This window comes from Oreochromis aureus, linkage group 3 (assembly GCF_013358895.1).
Source record: "Oreochromis aureus strain Israel breed Guangdong linkage group 3, ZZ_aureus, whole genome shotgun sequence".
NCBI classification, from domain to species: Eukaryota; Metazoa; Chordata; class Actinopteri; order Cichliformes; family Cichlidae; genus Oreochromis; species Oreochromis aureus.
In genome coordinates this window covers 112,257,134-112,283,293 of record NC_052944.1, presented here as the reverse complement: position 1 = coordinate 112,283,293, position 26,160 = coordinate 112,257,134, and the positions used below count along the sequence as shown (strand labels likewise).

General features: G+C 42.3%; 1 protein-coding gene and 1 long non-coding RNA gene across 2 annotated transcripts in view; both read left to right on the top strand.

Moving 5' to 3' along the window:
* LOC116328214 (protein NLRC3-like) overlaps nucleotides 1–26,160 on the top strand; it is a 187,977-nt gene that overhangs the window by 13,224 nt on the left and 148,593 nt on the right. The gene's annotated exons all lie outside the window — the stretch shown is intronic.
* LOC120437877 lies at nucleotides 9,240–9,958 on the top strand. The gene is made up of 2 exons (XR_005611464.1): nucleotides 9,240–9,285; nucleotides 9,746–9,958. It is a non-coding gene; the product is annotated as an uncharacterized LOC120437877 (long non-coding RNA).

Below are 26,160 nucleotides of genomic sequence, written 5' to 3'. Positions count from 1 at the left end.
AAGAAAGACAGACGCAACAACGTTGTCATCCCCTATGTAGCCGGTGTATCAGAGAAACTCAGGAGAGGTTTCTTCAAGCACAACATCCCAGTGTACTTCAGACCCAGCAACACACTCAGACAGAAACTGGTTCACCCGAAAGACAAAACTCCAAAACACAAACTTAACAATGTGGTGTATGCGGTACAGTGCAGCGAGGAATGCCCAGACCTCTACATCGGAGAGACCAAACAGCCACTTCACAAGCGCATGGCACAACATAGAAGAGCCACCTCCACGGGACAAGACTCAGCAGTTCATCTGCATCTTAAGGATAAAGGTCACTCTTTCGAGGATGCCAATGTTCACATTTTGGACAGAGAGGACAGATGGTTTGAAAGAGGAGTGAAAGAAGCCATCTATGTCCACTGTGAGCGACCATCTTTGAACAGAGGCGGTGGTTTACGACACCAACTGTCTGCCATCTATAATCCAGTTTTGAGATCCCTTCCCAGACGCCTTAACGCCCACTCACATCCTGGGCCATCTGACCTCAGGAAATCACATGATAGGGTGGGGCCAGGTTTCACAATGAACTCACCCGAAACCGTGGCTGATTGGGACCCACGCCCACTTTCACACCTTGGCTCATGTGATTAGGTAGAGGATCATCAGGGGGTCCTTTGTCCTTCTTTGGGGGGAAAACTCCCACTGGGTTTAAATCTGGGACTCTCGGCCATTTGACCTTAGAACTGAAGAAGCTTCTCGGATGAGAGGTGAAACGTCTTCAAGCAACTCAAAGAAGTCCAGACGCTTTTCTTTCCAAGCTCCTTAAAAAAAGAGGCTTTGTTGTTGGATTAAAAGTGTTGTTATTTCATTTTGTTTAGTCATTATTCCAATAACATCGTTTTGTGGTTCCAGTTCCACCATACCATTTGCATGACAGTCACTGAATATTGTCGAGAATGCTTATTTTGAGAAGATTCAGTCAACACTGCTTGTTGCATGACACATTCCTGGGTTTTTCCTTTTCTCCTGTTTTGAGTTTCAGCATTAGTCAATGAATTTTGTTTTGCAGAAATGTGAGGTATAAATTCCAATGCATCAACATTAAGGGTTTGTTTAGATTTTTCATTGGAAATGTATGAATTCATTCCATCTGAAACTTTTGAAGATCCTTTTTTGCTTGTTATGCTTTGAGCTTTAAGGACATTTATTGTTGCCATTTTTTCAGCAATTTCAGTGTTCAACTGTAACCTTTCCTTTCGTTCCTCCTCTTCTTCCAGTACATGTTTTTCATCCAATAATTTCTGCTTTATTATTAAAGCTGCCAACTCTGCCTCAGCTTTCATACAAACAGATGAAGTTGAAGATCTTGATGAAGAGGTTTTGTGGCTTTCAACGTTTGAAACACTGTCACTTGGCTTGATATCATCCTCCACTTCTGTCTCAGTATTTGATGCAGCATTGTTTTCCAATAAATTGATTTGCTTTGCACAAACAGCAGGGTTTTGTTCTCTTTGATTTATTCAGTTTTGAATTTCATTTAAAAACACATTGGTGTATTTCATGATTTTTGAAAACCATTCCTCTTGTTTTATTACTTCTTCCTCTGGCACCAAAAGCAACACCTCAACATGTGAACTTGAAGCCTTTTCACACAGTGCTTTTAAATCCACCACATACTGCTTAATTTGAGAAAGATTTTCATTGTGTTGCATAAGCTCTTTCATATTTTGCATTCATTTTGTAATTTTTCAATTTTATTCAACAATTCCTTTCCAATTATTTTTCTTTCTCTCTTTCCCCCCAAATCATTAGAGGAACAATCATCACCACCTGTTTGACTCATGATTTTCCCGTTTGTTTGTTCGATTTTTTTATTTTTATTTTAATCTTCAGTGATCATCCATAAAAACATATATCCAATGGAAGCCACAATAGACTTTGACCATAAAATCCTTTCAACGTAACGGCAGACATCAATCCAAGAGCGCAGCCAAAAACGTTGCACATTTACCCAACATTCATTCCATTCAGTGTCTCCTCTTGAAACATCTCAGCGCTAATGCAATGTGGCTTCCTTTTCCACAACCAGACATGCACAGGTAGTCTTACCTGCGCTCCTCAGAATTGCGTCAGGTGTGTCGGCGCTGCTGGCTCACTCATTCAGATGCGCTGCACTTACTTGGCGTCTTTCAGGTTCTTTGATCTAATTTCTTCGATCCTGCTTGTGGCTTGCTTCTCCAGAATGCCGTTTTTTTGTTGACTAAAGATCTAGCGACTTCCACAGTCGCTAGAGGCCGGGGATGGAGTCTGCCTATTTGCCTGACACGCTCTCAACTTTACGCAAGTTGAGAGCGCAAAAAACTTTACGCTCCCGATTCAGACTCTTAAAACATCACAGGCTCTAATGCAACAAGGGGAAACTCGTTGTGCTGCGGTCAACAAAAACTAATCCCAGCCCTCCTCTCTGTCAAAATCAATCCAGTGAATGACAGGCTGACAACGCCCTCTTAATGTCACCGCTAGCACCCACGTGACTCCCGTTATACATCACCATAGCAACCAAACAAATGAAAACCCAGTGATCATCAAAATTCAATACATTTAGTTATGGCTCCTACAATTATGGAGGCCTCGCTGGAATATTGAGAGGAAGCATCACAGTACAGCTTCACTGAAGCTTTAAAGTCTCTGATATGAGATGAGAAATGAAGCAGCAAGAACTTTTTTATGAGTGGAAATCCACTGTGACTGTGAGCTGCTGCTACAGCCTCCAGATGAGCCAGCACCTCATCCTGCTCAACATTTTCTCACCAACTTTAATGGAAGTGTGATGTTTTCAGCTGGAGTGATGGTCAGGGTGGCCTCCCTCTCCTCTTCTTCTCCTCTTCCTCTTTCATTTGTAAAGCCACATCTGCTACTTTCATTCATTTGGAAGTCCTGTAGCTGAGTTTCGGAGAAACTAACAGCCTCGGCAGCAGAGGGGAAAAAGGCTGTAACACAACCACTTTACTCTGTTCTACCTGTAACATCATTTTATCAGAAAACAAATATATGCTCATGTTTTTAGTATGTTTGGCTGGAAGACCTAAAATGTAAGAATATCAAATGGTGCTCTTTATTATTCTGTAGTTTAGTTTCCTGTCTCTTGGATGGACCCCAGCTGTGCGTGGCCCCTGGGCCTGTGGTCAGAGTGTGTGTTGTATAATCCGGCCCAGGATGAGGCCGAATTGAATTGGGATTAAATGTCTGTCAGATATTTGAGCCTAATTTAGGACATCATCAATAAATATTGAGTAATAACTTGACTCTGATACAGCGAGACTCAAATGCCTTTAAACATCAGGGTTATCCTGCTGATCCAAGTCCAACAATGAGTTTGTAAAAACATGTTTGTCAATCATGTAGTTTGGTTTATGAGGAAAATGATTCAATAACTTGCTGCTAATACACAACATTTCATCATATTTCCTCATAACCTTCTTTTGTCTGACCATTTGATCCCATTTGGATTTGCAATAAAGGATCCACAGAGTTTGGTGACAATAATGACAGTAGATGTTTGTGTGAAAGTGCTGGAAGCAAATGAGTGTGTGATGTTCTTTCAGTGTTGCATTTTGTAGACGCTCCCTGAGCACTGGTCTCACAGCCAGCTGCACATAGAGACCAGTGTTGTTAGTCCAGGTCAGAAGATGACTTGTTGGAATGAAAATGAGCTTGTAGTTTGTCTGCTTTAATCATGAGACTGGAAAAAGGTGTTGGACTTCAAATATGTCAATTTCTTTCACACTTCACCTTTAAAAGTGAAGCCATGTGGTTCCTGGAATGAAAAACACAACTTTTTCAATTCTTTTTCATGTTTTTATGATAAATGTATGACTTTAATGTGAAACATTCAGAGTTTCTTCGTTTGTTGTGTTTGTTTGAAGCTGCTTCCTGTTGCCTTCAGCTGTTTTGAGTTTCTATTTTCTAAACTTCTACATTCTGAACCTTCTTCAGCTCTGAACAGATGATGAAACACTGAATGATTTCAAGCACTTTGTCTAATAAACTTACATCTTTCATTCTTTATACAGATTGTGGAGCTGTGGTTTGTCAGAGATCAGCTGTGATTATCTGGCAGCAGCACTGAAGTCCAACCCCTCGTATCCCAAAGTACTGGACCTGAGTGGAGACTACAACAAGCTGCAGGATTCAGGAGTGAAGCAGCTGTGTGTTCTTCTGGAGAATCCACGATGTCGATTTGAAACTCTGAGGTCAGTCAGCATGTTTTAGATGTGCTAAGATGAATATGATGTGAAAGTTGTGCTGACACTAAACTGCAGACATCAGGCTGATATTATACTGATCCACACTGAGGATCTTCATGGTAAAGTCTGTTTTCTTCTTCTCTGGTTTAGTCTATTGACTGTAGCAGAACAATGTTCACATTTCAAACAGTGAGACTCAACGTATGGCCTGCGGCCCACACGTGGTCCTCCACAGGTTGCCTGCCTGCCGACCTGTCCTAATTCAGAGAGAGGGGACCCTGATTAACTGTGTACCGTTCTTCCTCAAAGTTTTAAGTATCAGACACAACAATGAATAATCCACAGCTGACTCTCTTTAGCAGGTCAAAGGTCACGGCACACAGCAATCTGTGAAACAGAAACAGTTTGGAGCAGGAATTATTGCACATTTACAAACCAATGACTGTAGAAAACATGGATGACGTGACAGCGCCTCCTTCCATTGTGTAAAAATTAAGCCAAAATATCCCGCTTGTGGAGGCTGCCATCTTGCATTTTTGGAGCCAGAGTCTGCGCAGTAGTGACTTGAGGTGGAGCGACTGCGTTACGCTCCCGCCCACACACCCGCTGGACGTGACCGCAAACACGCCCCTCTACACTTTTTACGTAGCCCGGCCGCTCCAGTTTTTTGCTGGTTTACCGCGACTGACGACTCGTTTAATTAAGGTAAATACAACCATGTCACTGTTATAAAAAAAGACACACAGCTTATCATCTTATAGTTCTAAAATCACTCAGTTGTTAATTCATCTGCTAGATTAGCCGCTAGCATACACACTGTGTTGGAGGCTTTTTGCTAGCTAGTTAGCGATGCTACACACCTGTTACTCTAATAGTCTGTGTTATTGAAGGATTCAGCACTTCTTATGTTTGTTTTTATCCATTTTTAGACAGCGATGAGATCATCTGCACACTCTACAGAAGCCCAGAGTTACTGTTAATTTCAAAAATATAATGCTGTCCTTTGAGATTTTAACATAAGACTGTGAGTATCATGGATACCAGCATTTCATGAACACTGTGATGGAGACCTTTGGTTTGTGTAATGTTATAAATACTCGGATACTCCCCAGAGGCTCCAGACTTTTACATAAAGATATTATATTCAGTCCTGTAGAAAGTTATATATTTAAAAATATATGATCCTCTCAGGTTACTCTGGTATGAATAACTCTGAATCACTTTATGGTAAATAACACTATCTGCAAAAAACTAGGAAAGAATTCCAGATCACAAGCTTGTAGTTCAACATACAAGTGACAACTGTATCTGTGTCACTATATATCAGCATTAACAGGACCTCAGTTTGGTGTTTCACAGAGCTGCTGATCTCAGACCTGCACAGCTTCTGTTTTAAACACTTGATGTACTCAGCTGCATGAAGAGCACGTTTGAATTTCTCTGACACAATTAAATAAAACCTAGTGAAGGTCAAAGGTGGTGATTAATCCTTTTGCCTTTTTGTCTTTAACTTTATCATTAAAACAGCTGCAGCTTTCACTGACAGCACATGTGGTACTTTAACCTTTGTACTGTTTTCATCAGTTAATTTTGCAGTTAACATGTGAACATGTTGGATGATCTGTCTGCTGTCACTGGGTGGTGCTGAGGTCTGAATCTGAGGGCAGCTCCTGTAATCACAAAGAGAACACAACCATCACAAACGGAAATATAAAGTTTCTCTCAAATCTGAAATAAAGCTGATCCTTCTCTGTCCCACACACCCAGGATCTGAAGCTCTTGTCTTACTTTTTTTTCAGTATTACAGTACAGTACAGTACTTTAATCCATAGTTACTGATTAATGGGGAGTTACTGAGGTACAAGCTTTTTTTTTTTTTTTTTTTAAAGATGTTACTGTCTTTACAGATGTGGCAAGAGACTGAAAACATGCTGTTGTTTGCACATATTTAATAATCAGCTCTGCACAGGAGCTGAAGCAGAGTGCAGCCTGTTGCTTTTACAGTATAATACTTGTAATTAGTGGCTGAGCAGCCCGGGGCGTTTCTCTTGATTTCTTTGGTCAGGGTAAATCCATTCCCCTGCACGGATTAGCTAAACGAACTTTATAAAACAAGTTTCCCCGACAGCCGAGTGCTCATTTTAGCTAGCTAGGTCTCAGGAGCTAGCTAAGGACGGTAGTTACGGATTAGCTTACAAACACGTTTAACTTACCGAAAAAGTGCAGCGGGGCCTCGGGTCCTTCTGTCAGGGAGTCCAGTTTACTGAAGAACACCTCAGGCTGTCAGGTTAAAACAGTCGGTCGTGTTTTCATAACGTAAACGCTGGCCCTCCTCTCAGAGCCTACACTCTATCTGCTATTCCCGAACAGAGATACACAAGTTTCTCTGTTCTGTTCTGTTTCTCTGACTGCAGCTGCCAGTCAAAGCTGTTACACCCCAATTTAACATCACCGCGGTAGGAATTACAATCAAACTTATTGGAAAGGAGACCCCTTGGACATAACCCAGATAGCAAGACGACATTGAATCTATGTTGATTTTTCATCCGAACCGTCATATATGGTCGGGGTTGAAATGCCAATGTTGTAACAACATTGAAATACTGTGGTAAACCGACGGTCTTACTATAGAGACGTTGTAACGATGTTGATTCACCGTTGTTTTTTTGTCATTGATATTTGATCTATTTATAGTCGACCAGGTGACAACAACAACGTCGAGAAAACGATCTATTTATAGTTGACGATCATTCGCCCGGTCACCATCAAAACCATCGATTTGTAGTTGAGCATTAAATTGCATTGCAACTGATCGGGTATAAAGTACCAGAGAAAGTAGATTTATTGTTCATTTGTTATCAATGACTTGGTCTAGTTCACCAGCTTTAAAAAATCGTGTCTACGTGCAATTTATGTATAGTTGACCGAAATTAAAGCAGCGATCACTTGGACTATTCCGCAGCACCCCTCTCACATTGGTACATCCCCCCAGGTATTCATTGTCTTCTACAGTAGAGCGGGACATTTGATTTACTCTCAGCGGAATTGACCGGAGAAGGCATCAGGTCATGCACTGCACTGTCCTGCACCACGATTAGTATAAGGTAAGAATGAATGATTTTTTTCCTACTCGTTATTTCCATGTTTGCATTTGAATAACAGTAAAAAACTCGTTAATGTTGTACATTAACGAGTTTTTACTATTATTTACGAGCCGGAAATTGTGTCTACTTCTTACAATCCGCAACAAATAAATTGCACTGCGAACAAAGTATATCAACAAAGAAAACATTTTCGTTTCATAATTTCTTCGTTATATTCCTTACAAAGCTAGCTTTAACGCTCGAGGTTTCCTTTGTTCTTGCCGCCGCCCGGCGCTTGACCCAGACTTTCGCTCTGTAGTTGCTTAGTACTACAAAAATTCTAAATCTGTGATATATGATTGATAAACGTAAAGTTAACTGTATAAACGTGTTCAATGACTTTGTTACTTTTGATGATTGGAGAGCACTCGCTTCAATTCGCACACGAAAACTTTAGACTCAGTTTGAATGCTCACGTGACTTTACGTTGCACGCGTACATGACTTTCCGTTTGTGCCTTGAATAATGAATAAGGCTACGTCCACACGTACCAGCGTATTTTTGAAACCGCTAATTTTTCTATGCTTTGCACCTTTTGTCCACACGTAATGTATGTCTGGCCGTACATTGTGTTTGTATTTCCAGGCACATTTCACGAAGCAGAACGCAGTCTTCAGAGATATCCACGTGAACGCTGTGATATGTCTGACCTTCAGTCCGAAGAAGAAACCCAGACCAGTCTTAAAAGAAAGCACCAGTAAAACCCTTTTATTCACAAACATATCTTTGATTGTTAAGAATTTATGATCTTGTCTTTTATACATATCTGTGGTGCTTGCATACTGCAATATCACCACATAATATAGTCCAAAAAGTGGAAGTTTGTAAACTTTTTAAAAATGCAAAGCCGTGTACACTTGTGCACTTCAAAAATTCATTGTATACTGTACTTTCTTGCACGTCTCTGTTTCCTGTGTGTGTTGTTAGAAATCAAACTAACTTTAGGAAACAATATGCCAAAAGCATATTTACAATTACTTAAGACCGTTTTTAATTTCTGGTAATAAAATACTGTCTAGTGTCTGTGTACATATCTGTGTCTGACACGAGGAAACTTTTTTGACAAGTTGTCTGTATTCTTAAATACTTAAAAAATTATCTTTTTCTAAACAGCCCTCATCACTCTGCAGTCTGCCCCCCAGCCCACTGATAGCAACCATCATAATGCCCCGCCCAGCTTGCGGCACCTTTCGCCACTCCGGCACAAACCCACACAGCTTTGCGATCTCGCCAGCATGCAGAGTCTGATGTCTTCCCTATAGATGGTGTGCTTTTAAAAAAGCTTTAAAGCTGCATCACAATGTCATTGTATTTCTTATCTAAAAAAAAACCCAATTTATACTCCTGAATGTCATCTTGTTGTGATTTTTTTTTTTTTTTTCTGTAGATTCCAGAGACTCTGTGAGGCCACTATTACAAGGCAAGTTTGAAAATCTTGGAATTTCACAGTTTACATGGTATAACAAATATATGTGACAGGCAAAACTAGTAAACACTTTTAGCAGTTACAAGAACTAACAAATGAATATCCAACAAAGGGAATAGAAATACATTGTACTGCCAATACTTTGGTTTATTCTTTGTATGACTTGAAAATCAGGCTTTAGGAAAACTAAATGACACGTTTCTATCATCAATTACATGAAGTAAACACACAAGCACTTGCATACACATTTAAGACATGAGACACGCTAATTCCATCTCATAAAATGTGTCTATAGGTGAGACGCTTCGCGTTGATTGGTGCTGCTGGACCACACTGGAGGTGCGAGTCCGCCGTGTAATGGTTTATGCCATTACAAAGGAGCTGGCCTCTGTACTCAACTGGGCAGGGAAAAAAAAAACCAAGGACCAGACAAAGCAAAAAAGGGCATTTAAAGAGACAGCGCTGTGCAGATGCATATTTGGTAAGTTTTAACATTTATTGTAGTTTTATGAGCCTAAAGTGAACAATAAAGGGATCAATTGATGTGCTGGGTGCGTTTCACATTTCCTATGTCTGTTTTTTGCTATATTACTTTGTCTTTCTTAACAAGACTTTCATGTCCGGTTAATCTGGAGATGGAGTCTTTGGTCTTCGGCTTGTTTTGTCCTCGGGTTGTACACTTTGTACAGCCTGAGGACCCCATGTTTTCTTTTTTCTTTTTTTTTTAAAGGATACACGGCACACCATGCTAAGACATATCACATTTTCAGCTTATAGCTCTTTGGGAATCAAATGCGGCAGTTTGCTGATTTCCGCCTGGTGACTTTCATGTTTATCAGCCTAGGAGTTTACATACTTTCTCCCTGCTGAAGACAATTAACAAGAGCTTATTCATGTGCTCTAATTCCCTTTTTTTGTCTGTGTGTCTATTTTTGTCCTAGATGGCCTGGCGCAGCAGGTAGGGGCGAACTCTATGTCTGAGTTGGTCTTTGCTCAAGCAGTCCAGAAATGGCTCAGATATGCTCCAGATCGTACGGGTGGCGCGCAGAACGCACATCATCCATCCCCATCCCGGAGTAAATAATAAAAAGTGACGTGAAACATAGAAATGTAAATAGGAAACTTTGTCTTTTAATAAAGTATTTTGCAAATGATACATGTCTATTGACCTTTTTTGTTTTTTTGTTTTTTTTTCAATAAAAAGCAACTGTGCGAAAGAGGTGGAAAATCAATACCATAGCTCAACAGTGTTTCAATATCAGAATCTGACATTGTTTCAATGTCAACAGTGTTAGAAAATATAACGTCGAATCAATGTCAGGTTTCAACATTGATTCAACATCAAAACCTGACGTGGTTTCAACGTTAAAAATGGGTGCAAGAGTGACGTTGGGTCAACGTCACACTTCAACGTTGCTTCAATGACGTCGCCTGATATTGACTCAACATTGTTTCAATGTTTCCTTGCTATCTGGGAAATCATTGTGATGACAACTGTTGATAACAAAAGAAAGAATCTTTGGAAAAAATTTATCTGAGGAGAATTAATTTATTTTAGTCTGACCCCAGTCCCGTCCGCTAACATGGAGGAGGCGGGGTTTATGACCTATACTGCAGCCAGACACCAGGGGGCGATAGAGACGTTTTGGCTTCATTTTTGGGGAGCTGTCGTGCCGTCCATGTTTTCTACAGTCGGGGGTTGTGTCCCAATCCAACGACCGCACGCTTTGGAGTACGCATTTTGAGACCGATTACGTCACAGCGACGCAACAACAGCTGTCCCAATCCGAAGTGTACTCCAAATGCGCCATCGATTTCCCCAAATTTGAAGTATGGTCCGGTGTACGCTTCGCGGTCCCATATATCCCACAATTCATAGCGCGGCGGTGGGTGTGGATAATTTCGCCAAAAAAAAAGGCGGATGGCTGAAGCAGAGCGGCCAAAGAGTAACTTTCAAAAGTAAGTACTGAATATGATGTCACTTATTTGTGTGCAAATGTTTAATAATGAAGAACATTAAAACATTACTGTTGGCCACATGTCGGCAAAGTTTTGTGACATTAGCGATGTTTGTACTTTCAGCGTTAACTTGGTTTTAAAGCCTTTACTTTAAAATACACGCCGTTCAATAGTCAACAGAGAATATGATGTTTTATGGATAATTAAAGTCAGTCATATATCCACAAACACAAGCTGAAAGTCAGTGATGCTGCTCGGTTTGCAGTCCTGAATATGACGACACAAGCAGGATTCACTGCACTGTTAATGTTAGCTATGTTATATTGCTGCCTCTGTTCGGTGGTGTCGAGCCAAACGGACTTTAACGTGTGTTTGAACGAGCTGACGGTTCACTCGTTAAGCTGAAAGAAAGATGCTTTAATCACAGGAGTCACACATGTGTCTACTGCACCATCTGGGAACTCTTCTTGTTTAGCACTCGTAATAACACAAACACTAAATCCTCCTTCTCTTGTGCTGTTTTGGAGCAGTGTATACACCTGAGACTGTCACCTGTCTGTCTGTCCTGCACTCTCTCTCTGTTTCTTTCTCTCTGATTGTGTAATAAAAGTATGAACATGTATTTATACGTTACACTTGTGTTTGAATCCTGCAGCTTATCACACATTTGATTTCCATGTGTGCCAACTGCAAGTGTCCAGAGTGAGGACAGACTGAGGGACCCACTGCTGCACATCATCTGTGAGGCTTTGCACCCTGATGATCCACCAGGACAAACTCAGCAGTGTGTGAGGAAGAGGAGGAGGAAGAGCCAGCAGCAGCTGACAGATGGAGAGAATAGACAGACTGTTCCCTGTTTGTGAAGGACTGCTAGGAAAGTTTAACATAACTAATTGTCTGTCCTGAATCAGTCTTATTAGGTAATGTTCAAATAATGTTATCATCCCAGTGTTTTCAGTGTGGGAGAAAGTACTCAGGGCCTTCAAGTTACACACTATGAAAGGCAGCAACAAGTTTAATGTTCAGAAACCTAAAGTATGTATCAGCAGCAGAATGGAGCTAAAAATAAATGTTTGTTTCAGTTCTATGAAGCTTTGAGTATTTTGGATTAGTAGTACTGCTGTGTTTGTTGCATCATATTGCTGTAATTGTTTATGTGCTTTATATATTCTGAGCTAAGTTGATCTATAGTGTTACATCATATTCTATAAGGATGTTACGTGTTTGTATACTTTCTGCTCAGTTTGACCCATTTAGCAGAAGTCAGCCTGTTTAAGGCTCTGATATCTATTCTGTATGACTTAAAGCAGTTATGACATGGTCTGATTTTCTCACCCAATAAAGGGATATTTAATATATCAGTCTACTCTTCATTTTATCAGCAACAGTTATCACACCTCGTACATTTCCTTGTCCCATGTATATGTAAGCATTACGGCATGTAACTTGAATCTTTACTGAAGCTCAGTATTTGACACAGAGTTCAAGCTCACTGCTGTAATATATCATCATTATCTGACAATAACTACAATATTGGACATATTATATTTACATTACCAAAGTGAGATGATTTTAGTCTCATGAACAACATTAGCTAACTAATCTTAAATGACTGTTCAGTACAGAAATGAAGCCCAACTATCATGTTTTACAGTCCTGTGGTCTCAGCCTCAGATACTCAACTGATCAAAGTGATGTCATAAAAAAATGAACAAACAAAAAAACATTTTTCTCCTTCATTTCTGTCAAACAATGCCGTATGAAACGTTTCTCGTGGTTAGTATCATGGTTGCTAGGCAACCTGAGCAGTGCGACGAAGGCCAGACTGTCCCATGTCAAAAGCCTCTCACTTCCGCACTTCTCGTACTTCGTAGTACCCGCTGTACGTAGTACACGATCTGCGCATACTACGAAGCGTGCGGTCACTGGATTGGGACACAGCCATTGTTACAAACTGACACTGCTGCACGGCATGCTGGGTAATGCCAGCCGGTCAGGTATGGGTGTGATAACGGCTGTGAGAGGCTCCGTGGCTGCAGAACACTGAAGAGAAGAAAAGAGAGATGGAGGATGAAGAAAAAAGGCAGAGGGGAAGCAGAACTTTAGCTCCAGAGAGGAGCTGTGTCTAACCTCAAGCTAACCTGAAAAACAGTTTGGTATTACTGTGTGTGCACAGATGGACTCCACAGGAGATCTCCTTTATGAAGAAATTGTGCATCGTTTGTCTAACAGTGGGAAACGTTTCAGAGAATATCTCAGAGAATATCTGTGAAGCAGAAGCTAAACATAATAATAGACGAAAAGCAAACTAATGATCCAAATCCTGCTCTGAGCCATCGTTTAAACATCACTATCAGACAGTAAAGGCTTCCAAAGACTGCTCACCTCTCAGACTTAGTTAAAGATGCTGGTGCTGCCCACAGATCAGCTGAGCTGCTGGGTCTCCATGATCAGCTTTGTTTCTTGGAGATAAAGGCTGAGCCCTTTAGAGCTTCAGTTCTCCAGAGCAGCAGGATGTCTGAGGTCTGCAGAAACACAAAAACACAGCAGCTAAAAATAGTTGTTCAAAGAAAACGAGGTGGGAGCTGCTGATTCCTGAGCTCTGATACTGGATTAGCTTCAGTAGTTATTCCCATCACTGCTGTAGGAGCTACATTTAGTCACAGCTGATTGTCTTCTTTGAACAATCACAATGACTACTGTTCTAAAAAACAAGCACACAAAGAACCAATGAGAGTGAAGATCAGGATAAAGAGCTCCTGTGATGGTGGCAAAGACATGAACAGCAGATGGCTGTCTCCATGTTGTAGCAGTTTACAGTCACCAGGGGGCGCCGTCACAGCCACGCAGTCAGTGGGCTGCTCTGCTTGTGCTGTTGTTGGTGAAGCTGAAGTGAAAGCGAGTGTTAAAACAATGAAAAGTGTCCACTGCAGCCTCCATCTGAGCTTCTCGTGCTCTTCTTCTTTGATCCTCCATGTTTGTGCTGAACACTGCTGTCGCTCTCTTCCCTGTTCCCGCCCACTTTCCAACCAATCAGCATTGGAGCGCTCACATCGTTGTCCACACCAACTTTTGTTGTGAGTGCGTGGACTCGTCTGCAGAACATTTCCAGTACAATAACCAGCTGTGCATGCGCCCCAAGCAGCAGCTTCAAGCTCACCTCAAAGAAGTTTAACAGGAAGGACGACTCGTCCATCACGCGTCCAGCTGTCCGTGACCGTGTCCACAGCAGAGTTTGACCGAGGCTTAATGCTAACATGCAGACATGAACTAATACCACCACGAGCAGCTGCTCAATGGATTTGGAGGAGAAATGTCTCCAGCTTCTCACAGGCAGTATGCAGAATGTGGATCTCCACAAAGACTGTGTAGAGCTCGTCCCAGACTCTAAATCCACACTTGTCTGCACAAAACTTCTCACACGTTCCCGTCACAAGTGTCTCCTAAGTGAAGCTACCAGGTTCAGGTCCAGCTTGTTTATCTGGAGCTGCAGTAGATGATCCATCCTCACATGCACTTTTTCCAAAGCAACACAGACACCAGATATGCAAACACAGCATCATACAACACAACCAAGAGATAGAAAGAATTCTCTCTGCATTTCTGTGGCTGATGCTGCTGGAACGAAACTGTTTGAAAGTGTTCTGCACTTTGGGACCAGAAGAGGAAACTGAACCTCTGTGCAGAGGGTTCAGTGGAAGCAGCCAAGTGCTGTAAGTGTCTGCTGTACACAGGGATGCTGGTTCAGCTGTGGCTCAGCACAGTTTCACAGTATGACTCAATAAAAGCAGCATGAAATAAAAGCATGATGCTTTCATCAGTGTGGAAAGAAGAAAGTTTCCTCTAACGTGACAGATGCTGGAGCTCTTTCACTCACAGCTTTACATTTTCTGCTTCAAACTTAAGCTTTTTTGTGTAGCTTTAGTGTAGAGCCTTCACCACAGTCCCACTGTCGGCCTCCTGAACTGGGAGTTTGTTTTGTTTTGGACTCTGATGTTTCTTATTCAGTTTATTTGATTTCACACAGTAGAACTTGAAAAATTCAGAGTTGGACTTGTAGTTGGACTTCAAATATGTACATTTCTTTTCAACTTCACCTTTAAAAGTGAAGCCATGTGGTTCCTTGAATGAAAAACGCAACTTTTTCAAATCTGTTTCATGTTTTTTTGATAAATGTGCGACTTTAATGTAAAAAATTCAGAGTTTTTTTTTTTTTGTTTGAAGATGCTCCCTGTTGGCTTCAGCTGTTTGGAGTTTCCATTTTCTAAACTTCTACATTCTGAACCTTCTTCAGCTCTGAACAGATGATGAAACACTGAATGATTTCAAGCTCACACTTTGTCTAATAAACTTACATCTTTTATTCTTTATACAGACTGATGGACTGTGGTTTGTCAGAGATGAGTTGCAATTATCTGGCAGCAGGGCTGAAGTCCAACCCCTCCCATCTGAGAGAGCTGGACCTGAGCTACAACAACAAGCTGCAGGATTCAGGAGTGAAGCATCTGTGTGGTTTCCTGGAGAGTCCAGGATGTGGACTTGAAACTCTGAGGTCAGTCACCATGTTTTAGTTGTGCTGAGATGAATATGATGTGAAAATTGTGCTGACACTAAACTGCAGACATCAGGCTGATATTATATTGATCCACACTGAGGATCTTCATGGTAAAGTCTGTTTTCTTCGTCTCTGGTTTAGTCCATTGACTGTAGCAGAACAATGTTCACATTTCAAACTGTTGTAACGTGGGTTGTACTCAGTGATTGAGAGGAGGCGGTAGATACATAGCAGGACAGTCAATAAAACTCAGGACCACACTGGTACTGGGAATTCCACAGTGCTTGTCCTTTAATGCGCACCCTCTTCATCAACCTTACAAGGCCCAGTTGAATGGCTGCTGCTTTTTCATGCATGAAGCGCAGTTTTCCTGCAACCTGTAACATTGCAGTTAGTGAGAGAGGTAAAAGATTTAAGGTCTGTCTCATTCCATTTGTTCAATTGCAAGGACGTTTCTCCCATTCTCCACAAGGGGCAGTGGCGCATACTTGTGAGATCACTAACCCTTAAATTATGTTGTCTTAAAGAGACACCACACAATTGTGACTGTTACACAGTGATACTCAACGTATGGCCTGCGGCCCACACCCGGGCCTCCACAGGGTGCCTGCCTGCCGACCTTTCCTAATTCAGAGAGAGGGGACGCTGATTAACTGTGTACCGTTCTTCCTCACAGTTCTAAGTATCAGACACAACAATGAATAGTCCACAGCTGTCTCTCTTTAGCAGGTCAAAGGTCACGGCACACAGCACTCTGTGAAACAGAAACAGTTTGGAGCAGGAATTATTGCACATTTACAAACTGACACTGCAGCACGGCATGCTGGGTAATGCTTACTAATGTTAAACTGGGATTCCAGTTTTTGTATAAATGTAAACGTCTGCAGATGAATTTTCTCCTCTGAGCTTTGACTTTATGAATGAGGAAATGACTCGGAGCGTCAGTCAGCTGGATTCAAACCCATGACCCTCTGCTGTGAGGCCACAGTGCTAACCACTGTGCCACAGTCAGTGTTTGTGTCTCTGCTGAAGTTTGTGTGGATCATTGGAAAGTGGAGATAAGGAGCCACATAATGTGAAAACAAACCTGTCCGTGAGTCGGTTTTCCTTCTGTCCTCCTCAGTGTGTTGAGGCAGCAGCCACCACTGCTCTGTGAAGTAAATAAAGTTATCATTGGATCCCAGTTTGTTCTACATCAGCAGATCAAACTTCAGCAGATGCTTCAGCGAGTCTCCGGGTAATTGTGTGATCACTGTCAACTACCTTCACCTGGTATGTTATTTGCCATGATACTTACCTCTGGTTCACCTGATTAAGATTCATTAAAGTAGTTCTGTAACTAACTCTCTGTGCCTACTCTCTGAGCGGAGTCCCTGTCCCTGAAGGAGCTATCAAACCATCCCAGAGATATCCAGCCTAACAAATAAGGAGAGATCATTATGATGAACTGAACATGATTCATTGATGAACAGAATTCAGTCGAGCTGTTTGGTGATTGGAGTCTGATGGCCAGTGACAGCTGAATGGATTCCCAGCAGTGAGAGGGATTAGGCAGGACCCCCGAAGTCTAGACGCTGGTGATGGAGATGAAGATGGAGGCTTGGATGAAGCCTGAGTAACATGAGAGAGGTGGAGATGGGGAGGAGGTGGGTTGGAAGAAGGAGTCTGCAGGGAGAAAGACAGATGAGCCGTGAGATTTAAAGCATGTGGAGTGGATGCTGATTGGCCTAAAGAAGGATGCAGAAAGATGGTTGGACTAGACCAGTGATGTCAGCAACATGACAAAGAGGAAGTGATGTCAGCTTAGATCAGCCACCAAACACCCAGGAAGCCGACAGATGTGTGAGTCCAGATGTTTGTTATTGAACTTACACATAAGCTTCATTTTGGGCTCAGCTGGAATCTCAAATCTGAAGCTGTGCAAGTAACTCTGTGTTTGTTCATGAAGCAGTTTTCAGTGTGCAGCATTGTCTCAAACAGGAAGTAAAACACTGAACAGAGCAGAAGAATTCTGTATCTTCACTGAGGGTTGGTACGACTGACAAAGACACAATCATAGTGAACAGGAAGTCCTTTTCATTGGAGCGCAGTAACCATGGAAACCACGGATTACTCTGATCACATGCTGCTGAAAGCCTCTGTCCTGTGTGGCTCCAGCCACCTCAAAGCTGATTGGACATGAAAGATCACATGTCTCAGTGATCTGGATCTGCTCAGTGGATTCAACAGTGACATTAAAAACATGGTACGGTTAAGAGTTCGGCTGAAATCAGAAGGTGAAGTGTGGGAATCAGTTAAAAGCGACTGGAAGAGTTTAAATTCAGACGTGGTGAATGAAATCAATGAAAAACAAAGTATAACGAGGACGTTAACAGATACAAAGAGCTGAAGAACACAGGAAGCAGAAAACCTACAAAGTAAAACAGAGTCTGTTAAGAATGAATTATTATTGAGTGAAACTCACAGGAAGTGATGTCAGTGGGAATGTTAGCTCCACCAATCAGAGGAGGCATGGCAGTAATTTAGTGTGGTGCATTAAAGGTTCCATCAGAGAGCTGTTTGCTCATGTTCAGCAGTCTGCCCTGAGATGGTGACACCATCAGCTCCTTTTACAAATCATTGATCCCTTTGAGCTCCAACCAGGAGAGATGAGGTCATCACAGCATCATCAGCTAAACAGTGATGAATCTCCAGGCCCTGACGGCTGCCAGCTGACTGTTAGAAACTGTGTCTGGATGACATCATCGACCTTTAACCTCAGTTTGTAATGGAGGTTTGAAGGATGTTAAGAGAATATTGTATATATGTTATCAGCTACATGAAATGTATCCTTTCATTATTTGTGATTAAGCATATTTCTACATGACTTTTTGCCTAGTAACTTGTGTGCTGAACTTATGCAGATACTAACCGCATCCTGTTGTTCTGAACATTTAGATGTAGAGAAGACCAAGCTCAGCTCTTTTACGAGAACATACAGATGTAGAAAAGGGAAAAACCCGCTGCCTTGAGTGATGTTACCTTTGTACACACACACACACACACACACACACAGGAACATCTTGTATAAATAAAGGACGCGGACAGTCAATAGACGCAGATTCGTGCGTTCCATGACTGCCCCTCGCGAGTGAAGAACTTCTGCAGTGTTGTGTTTTCCGACTCAGACGTCTCAGCTGAAGAACGGCAGGGTGATTTAAAGAAATCCCCTGTCAAAGGACAGTGTTCTGTGCCACTCTTTTCACCATGGACTCGTGTGCTTCTGATATAAAAAAAGGAGATAACGTGATTTTAATAACTGAATTATGGACCAACATGTGCAATGAGGGGTCTCCAGATATGAGACAGACTGTGCACAGAGAGATCACTGACAGCAGTAAAACATCAGACATATTCCATCAGCATCAGGTCCAAATGAAAGCATCACAGAGGGAGTGTGGATCGGCTCTGATCTAAGTAAAGCTGATATTAATATCCAGGTTAAAGACGACATGAAAGTTCTGGGTCTCTGGATCAGTGGGAAAGACTGCTGTCAGTCAAACTGGTCCAAGAAAGAAGGTGAAGGGAAAGGAGAAGTCTGGAAATGGGAAAACAATACCTGATGATGAAGCTGGTGTGAAGATTGTTCAAAGCCACAGTGTGTCCAGATTACGTTCTTATCAGCTGTTTGTACCTCCACAAAAATCCATCATGACTGAATAAACTGAGGTTCAAACTGATCTGGGGGACAAACCGTGAGCCAACACAAAGATCTTTAATGCAGAAAAGTCCAGTAAACTCTGGTTTAGGAGCCTCTGATCTCAGCACCTGCTAAAAATACCTGTCACTAAAATACATGTGATGCAATGAACAGAGGAACATTCTGGATCAGTGGGAATAAAACTCACTGCTACAAGTTCAAAGGTGGAGCTAAATCCAACGTCCCTGACTATAAACTCTTCTTTGGAGATTTGATTGAAGAAACATTTCAGTATAAACTGGAGCGGCTCAAACACCCTGAATACAAATCCACCAACAGTGCAGACCACCCCCACATGGTCAAAGACATAAATGAGACATAAATTTGTCTTGGTTGCAGGGCTCTAGACAACTTTTTGCTACGGTTGCACTGGCGCGCCTAACTTTTTTTCTTAGGCGCACCAGCACAAAAGTTAGGCGCACCCAAATTTTTCAACCTCATCGCTTAACACCACAGTTTTACATGTGCACTTTGTTGTGGGGAAAATTGCTGTCCATAAAGACAATATTGATTTGTAAATGATTAACTAACAATCTTGCGCTTGTGCTTAAAGTGCATTGGCACTCTTTGGTAATATTGTGGGTAATGTTAAACTTAATCATCATCATCGGCTCCTCTGACGATCTGTTTGCTGTTGCCTGCCGCTGAAAGGCAGTGGGGAGAGGGAACACTTGGGCTGTGCATTGATCGCAGCATATAATGTGTTTTCTGGATACACTGTGCTTTTTCAGCGTTCAAAGATTGATGGCTCCGTGTCAGAGCACTGGCTATGAATTTCAGACGGATCAGTCCTTAACTTAACAAAAAAGTTATCAATAGTTCTTTTCATCTTTTCTCATTACCCACAGCTACATCCACTTCTGTCGGGCCTAGGCTGCTCACTAGGGCTGGGTATCATCACTGATTTCTATAATCCATTCGATTCCGATTCACAAGGTCCCGATTCAATTCAATTAAATTTTGCCTCAGACAGTCAGAAATATTATAATTCTGATCATTTATCAGTACTGATACATGTGAGACTTTATCAGAGATGTGAACATCACAGCAGATACCTTTTTGTCAAAGTAACTGAGAATAAAACACAGAAAAACAAAGGAGATTTTCCTGGCCTGGCTTTTTATAGTAGATAACCTTAAAACTATTCTGCAATTTTGCATAATTTTAAAAAGTTTAAATTTCTTCAGTATTGAACAGCAGAAATTAGGCTTTCTTGTCCGAGGTCATTTAAGTGAAAAAAAGAAAAGAAAAAAAAAAACAGCGTCTGACAGCGCTGTAAACAACGGTAGACTGTAGTGGTGTAACGGATCACGGTTGATCCAAAATCCGAACCGATCCCACTCCACGGTTCGGTACGCACGTGATCCGAAGATTCGAAAAAGAAAAAAAAAGTATGCGTATGGTGCGCGTGGTCAGTCTGTCAAGCGGTAGTTATGGTCAGCGCTAGCGGTCCAAGTAGCGGAGCAGAGGAGTTTGCGGCATTTAAGCAGCCCTTTGCTGCCCAGTCCGACCGGGCTAAAGCTAAAAGCTAACTGGGTGTTTAGCTGCAGACGGGAGGCCGTATTCTGTTGTGCAAAACAAGGGGTTTAAACTTCAGTGACAAGATCGTTCCAAGCATGTATGAGCAGGAGAAGTTTAAAGTTATGGCTGAACTGTCCCAGGTAGTGATGCGCGAATCATGAACGAATCGTTCAATACTCGAGAATCACTTTACTGACTCGTGAATCATGATTCACAAGCGCAACTGACTCACTGACTCATCCCTGTTGCTGTTAGCAAACTAATTTCATTAGTAGAAATATATCTAGCTTATAATTCAAATTGTGAAGAAAAACACAACATCCAGTATCTTAACAAAAACATTTCTGCTCTGAACTGGAAGAAAAAACCCTGAGTAGAAGCTCACATCAAGGCAATAGCTCCTCGGTTCACAGTAGCATCGCTCTGCTAACAACACATTTGAGCTACTCACCCCCTCCTTTCCTGCGCTGAATCGTAGGGGAAACAAATCACTCATGACTCACTAACCCCCTCCCTCCTGTGCTGAATCATAGAGCTAGCGAATCACTCATGACTCGCTAACCCCCTCCCTCCTGTGCTGAATCGTAGAGCTAGCGAATCACTCATGACTCGCTAAACCCCTCCCTCCTGTGCTGAATCATAGAGCGAGCGAATCACTCATGACTCGCTCACCCCCTCCCTCCTGTGCTGAATCATAGAGCTAACGAATCACTCACTCACTCACCCCCTCCCTCCTGGCTCGCAGCTACTTCTTCTTCTTCTTGGTTGGCAACCAATGTTAAGGCGCACTACCGCCCCCTGGCTCACAGCTCAGTGGACATTTAGATGAGAAAATATATATTTGACACATATAAGGAAAATACTAATAAAATAAAAATAAACAAAATAAATGTTCCCTTTAGAAATTCTTTTGCTCTTTTTTGCTATATAAAATAGTTGTTTTCTTTAAGAATCACTCATCTTAGCAGTAGGATTTACATTAAAAGAGAAACAAATTAAGTTTGAGTGAAAATGTACATTTTTTGCACTCTCTGGTCAACTGACTCAGTGACTCAAATGACTCAAAAAACCCGATTCACTTTGGTGAGTGACTCATTAAAACTCGATTCAGTAAAAAGAATCAAATTTACCATCACTAGTCCCAGGCATTCTCTTCTGTTGCTCAAACTACAAATGGGTGGAGCTCCAGGGCAACGGAAAGCCACGTGACCGTGACCGCTCGTTATATCACAGCGGAGTGGTAGCTACAAAGCCCTGCACTGCCCTATAGATTACATTAGATTAGATGAAACTTTATTTATCCCTCGGGTGGGTTCAAACTGAAATTCAGTTTCCAGTAGCACAGCACCCACAGAAGTTGCAGAATGTCAGCAGAAATATACCAAATATACACATTTATAAATACAGAGAATACAAAAGGGATAAATAGAATAAATAGGAATAAGAATACAAGGGAACGGCACAAAGTATTGTGAGTCTATTACACCGCTGGATATTAACGAAAACTATTGCACAGTGAAAAGGCACTACAGCTACTTGTTCCCCCCTCCTCTGTCCCCGTTTCCCCTCCAGCGAGGAGTTAAACAGTTTGATGGCGTGTGGGACAAAGGACTTTTTAAGTCTGCTGGTCCTTGACTTTGGGAGAAGTAACCTGTCACTGAACAGACTCCTCTGGTTGTTTATGGCTGTGTGCAGAGGATGCAGAGGCTGCCCAGCATGGCCTATAATGTCCATATGCACCTTAATTTGTTTTTATATAAGTGTGTGGAATGAGTCTTCAGTTGAATATTTTTTAATAGACCAAAAATACTTAAATAAGTAAACAGCGAGTAGAATTTTTGTCTTTTTTTTTCTATTTTTGCTGATCTGAAAATTGATCCGATCCGTGACTTTAAAACCGTGATCCGATCCGAACCGTGAGATTTTTGATCCGTTGCACCACTAGTAGACTGGTGGGTAATAAGCAAATGAATAATACAGAAAACAGAGATTTGAGACGGGAAACTGTTCTTGAAGTACACACAGAGAGAGAGAGAGCTGTGCATGAAGTGTGATCTTTATCGTGGTGGAAGCAAAAATACAAAAGTAAGAGGGAATTCATGACGACGTTTATCAAATGTGACGCGTAGTTTGCTGCTGGTTCAGTGAATTTTGTTTGGAGAGAGACAAAACCTGCTGCTCAGAATCTAGCACAAAAAGACGTAAAGACAGCGCGGACCCGACGCATCAGAATCAGTGAGCTGTCGGCTTTCAGCCCCACTGGCGTGTCCGTGTATGGGCCATCGGGTGAGAAAGCCGAGAAAGAGAAAGCTGATTCTGATGCGTTGGGTCCGCGCTCTGTGTTTACGTCTTTGTGTGGAATCCGTGTACCTGCTCATACTGTTTGTTGAAATAGTTTTGTGAGCTTTAACCTGATATTCTGGCGTTTCTGGCCAAATACATTTATATTTAAAAGTCAATTCAGGATTTAATGAATCGATATCGCTTTATTCAAGCTACTTACCTCTCTATCTGCCTGCACTTTCAACTGGACCACGGCCAATCAGAAAGGTCACACCCCTGACTATCTTTGATTGGTTTATTCCACGATAGGGGCATAATGTGTGTCTGCTGTTGACCACACGGAGACTTTCAGAGTTGCGTAGTTTTTTTAAATTTTTATTTTTTTACTCGAACATTTGGTCGCACCGGTGCGACCTAAGATTTTTTTTTAGTTGCACCATTGAAAAATTTGGTCGCATTTGCGACCAAAGTGGTTGCACTCTAGAGCCCCGTGGTTGAGTCAGCAGACTTCCTGTCAGGGCTGTGGTTCATCACACGCTACGTTAAAAACACGTCCAATGACTGATGAGGATGAAACATCTGCTGCGAGGCTGCTGTAGAACAACTCCAACAAGACAGGAAATGCTGGAACGTTGAATCTAGTGTAACATCTGTGACATGCGCTCTCTTTAAGGAGACAGTGTTGGACAGTCACAGATGTCTGCTCTGGTTAGTGATGAGCATCATTAACACTCACATGTGGAAAACCAAAGTTTACTGAGCAGAATATGATCATCAGTGATGCTGTCTTTAAAAATACTGTTGCTGACCTCAGGAGGAGGAAAACCATCAGACTGAAGACCAACAGTCCTCTTCCCCGGACATTTGAAAGCTTTAGTGGTACTGATCAGTGCAAACTGTAGATCAGTGTACAAGCTTAACCATGAAAGAAAGAACAGCTAACAGATGTGTGCTCCTCACATCTGTATGAATCATGATCATGTGTTTGAGTGAATCTGTGACTGAACTGTAATAGTGTTGAAAAGTAAATGTGATGAGGAAATGAATGAAAACAAAGTGTGATGAATGATGAAGAATGAGAAGAAGAAGTCAAAGGAATTTGCAAAGAAAAGCGTCTGGACTTCTTTGAGTTGCTTGAAGACGTTTCACCTCTCATCCGAGAAGCTTCTTCAGTTCTAAGGTCAAATGGCCGAGAGTCCCAGATTTAGACCCAGTGGGAGTATCCCCCCAAGGAGGGACAAAGGACCCCCTGGTGATCCTCTAATCACATGAGCCAAGGTGTGAAAGCGGGTGTGGTACCTAATCAGCCAGGGTTTCGGGTGAGCTCATTGTGAAACCTGGCCCCACCTTGTCATGTGAATTCCTGAGGTCAGATGGCCCAGGATGTGAGTGGGCGTTATAGGCGTCTGGGAGGGAACTCAAAACTGGATTATAGATGGCAGACAGTTGGTGTCGTAAACCACCGCCTCTGTTCAAAGATGGTCACTCACAGTGGACATAAATGGCCTCTTTCACTCCTCTTTCAAACCATCTGTCCTCTCTGTCCAATATGTGAACATTGGCATCCTCGAAAGAGTGACCTTTATCCTTAAGATGCAGATGGACTGCTGAGTCTTGTCCTGTGGAGGTGGCTCTTCTATGTTGTGCCATGCGCTTGTGAAGTGGCTGTTTGGTCTCTCCAATGTAGAGGTCTGGGCATTCCTCGCTGCACTGTACAGCATACACCACGTTGTTCAGTCTGTGTTTTGGAGTTTTGTCTTTCGGGTGAACCAGTTTGTGTCTGAGTGTGTTGCTGGGTCTGAAGTACACTGGGATGTCGTGCTTGGAGAAAACTCTCCTGAGTTTCTCTGATACACCGGCTACATAGGGGATGACAACGTTGTTGCGTCTGTCTTTCTTATCCTCCCTCGCTGGTGTCTGATCTTCTTTTCTGTGCCTCTTTGCTGACTTTATGAATGCCCAGTTCGGATAACCACATGTTTTCAGTGCTGCCTTTACGTGTGTGTGTTCCTTCTTTTTTCCCTCAGGCTTAGAGGGAACAAGTTCTGCCCGGTGGTGTAGGGTCCTAATTACTCCAAGTTTGTGTTCCAGAGGGTGATGGGAGTCAAAGAGGAGGTACTGGTCCGTGTGTGTGGGCTTCCGGTAAACTTCGATGTTGAGGTTGCCATTCTCTTCAATGTGCACAGCGCAGTCCAGGAAAGGCAAACAGTTATCCTTTGTGTCTTCCCTGGTGAACTTGATGTTTTTATCCACAGCATTAATGTGCGCAGTGAAGGATTCCACTTCTTGTGTCTTGATTTTGACCCAGGTGTCGTCTACATATCTGTACCAGTGGCTGGGTGCTCTCCCTTTAAAAGAGCCAAGAGCCTTTCTTTCCACTTCCTCCATGTAAAGGTTGGCTACAATAGGTGACACAGGGGAGCCCATGGCACAGCCATGTTTTTGTCTGTAGAAGCCTTTCGTTGTATTTGAAGTATGTTGTGGTAAGGCAGAGGTCTAACAGTGTGCAGATCTGATCGGGTGTGAAGTTGGTCCTGTCTTCCAAGGAGCTGTCTTCTTGTAGTTGTTTTCTGACAGTCTCCACTGCTTCCGTGGTGGGTATGCAAGTGAAGAGAGAGACTACATCAAAGGACACCATGGTTTCATCTGGATCCAGGGTAAGTTTCTGGACCTTGTCGGTGAAGTCGGTGGAGTTCTTGATGTGGTGTGGGGTGTTCCCCACGAGAGGTGCAAGGATGGTAGCAAGGTGTTTCGCAATGTTATAAGTGGCTGAGTTTATGCTACTGACTATGGGTCTGAGTGGGACCCCTTCCTTGTGGATTTTAGGAAGTCCATAAATGCAGGGTATGGCATCCCCTGGATAAAGGCGGTGATATGTAATGCGGTCAATGGTTTTGTCCTTTTCAAGGTTTTGAAGGCAAGCTATAACTTTCTTCTTGTAGCTGCTTGTGGGGTCTCGCTTTAAAGCTTCGTAGGTGTTGTTGTCACTGAGGAGAGTAGTGATCTTTGTGTGGTACTCTGTTGTGTTTAGGACCACGGTGCACCTTCCCTTATCCGCTGGTAATATAGTGATGTTGTGGACCAGCGGATAAGGGAAGTGGTCGATGACCTGGATGACTGAGAACCTTCACAGACACAATGAGAAGAAGAAGCTGACATTCAGCTGTCATGCTGCTAATATTTCTCAGGACCTGCTGTACATGTTGCATTTACAGTAAAGAAACTGGAAATCATTGTGGAGCTAAGCCAGAGGATTTCTGATTGATCAACAATAATCTGGTGCAGTTTGATCACAACCA